This window comes from Triticum dicoccoides, chromosome 5B (genome assembly GCF_002162155.2).
Source record: "Triticum dicoccoides isolate Atlit2015 ecotype Zavitan chromosome 5B, WEW_v2.0, whole genome shotgun sequence".
NCBI classification, from domain to species: Eukaryota; Viridiplantae; Streptophyta; class Magnoliopsida; order Poales; family Poaceae; genus Triticum; species Triticum dicoccoides.
Genome location: NC_041389.1, coordinates 535,949,508 through 535,951,272, shown reverse-complemented (window position 1 = coordinate 535,951,272; position 1,765 = coordinate 535,949,508).

Genomic DNA, 1,765 nt, shown 5'->3' with positions numbered 1-1,765 from the left:
GATATAGAGTTGGTAGCTATTGTGAAATTTTGAAGAGAGGCCCGTGAGATGTGTTCCAGCATGTTCAACCTGTAGTTTCTCCTAGGGACCTCGGCTGCAGCTCAACTTGTTTATTTTCAGATTAGATAGAAAAGAACGGTTTATTGTCTGTCTGTCTGTTTGTTCTTCTTTCTTTTTTCTGTTGTTTATTATATATATTGTGTAACAAAGTAGCACCATTAACTTTTGAGGAGGCGGAACATCAGCTCCTGTTTTCTGCTCGAAGTTGGCAAAAAAGTTTACAAAGTGAATAGTAGTAGTGATGGCTATGTTTGCGCAATGTTCCAATTCTGTCGGCTATGGTAACTGATTAGGCGTCAAGGGAGCATTTGCTGCATGGTTCTAAGGTTGATGAAAATGAGATATTTAAGTATAAATGCATGAATAATTTAAACAATACATCTAGATACATTCATTTGTTGGACGAGTAATTCTGAACGGAGGGGAGGGAGTACTTGTGACAATGTAAAGTGGGTGATTTGCATGTTACATATTTATCCTGTCATTTGATTTATCTTCTACTCTATGATGTTTGATCTCTTTGCTCCTAGCTGTCGAGATGTCTTCTTATGCCTCTTGTGTAAAACTGCGTGGTCAGAATATTTAGGTTGATCCTACACGTGAACGTATTCATGTTGAGTGTCATAGTCCGGAACGGAAGGCATCTTCTTATACTCCCTCCATTCTTAAATATTTGTCTTTAAACATTTCAACAAGTGATTACATACAAAGTAAAATAAGTGAATCTACACTCTAAAACATGTCTACATACATCTGTATATTGTAGACCATTTGAAATATCTCGAAAGACAAATATTTGAGAATGGAGAGTAGTAAATTGAAAAATTCAAACTTTTTGATCTGAAGAATGCATCTGTTTTATCTGAAGAATTCAGAGATTTCCGAACTAGGATGACTTGTAGAAACCTATTTGTTTTCCGAAGAGTGGTCATGTTCTCCATGACAGGGATAATCTATTTGTTTGAAATAGAAATCGAGAGAGATGTAATTAATATATACCCTCTGTTCCTAAATTTCTGTCTTTTTTTTTCAAATTGTATTTTTTTATAATTTGCAAACAGTTCGAAAAATCACCAACATTTTTTGAATCCGCAAATTTCTTATGATTTCTCGAATATTTTCTGAATTCACAAACATTTTCTGATTTCTTAAACATTTTTCTAAAAACTTGCAATTTTTAAATTTTAAAAATCCCGAATTAATTTAAAGAAGAAAAAAAAGAATGAAAAAAGAAAAGACAAAAATTAAATAAAGGGATGTCAAGGCCAGCCCATGAACGCGTACGCGCGTGAGAAAAGGAAGGAAAAAAATCGTGAAAAGAGGGTATTGAACCATGGTCTCTAGGCTAACATAGCAAAGCGCCAACCACTGGAGCACTTGTGTGTCTTTGGTTTGTTAGGGAATTGCCTCTATAAAATAGTGACTTTTGAAAATATAATCGAATCATTTTCTTTACTTATGGATGGCATAGTGGGTAATTTATATCAACTTCGAGGGTATTTGATAGAGGCAAGGTGTCCCGATCTTTCGATGAGATGATAACTATCGATTTGGTGGAGATGACTTTGACGATCCGACTACAAACGTGCACGACATTGCGCCTTAGCAATCGCTAAACCAACTTCGAGAGGTTATTGACCACGCCTAGGGCTGGAATTCGAGCCGAGTCGAGCCAGCTCGGCTCGACTCGCTAAAACTCATTTCA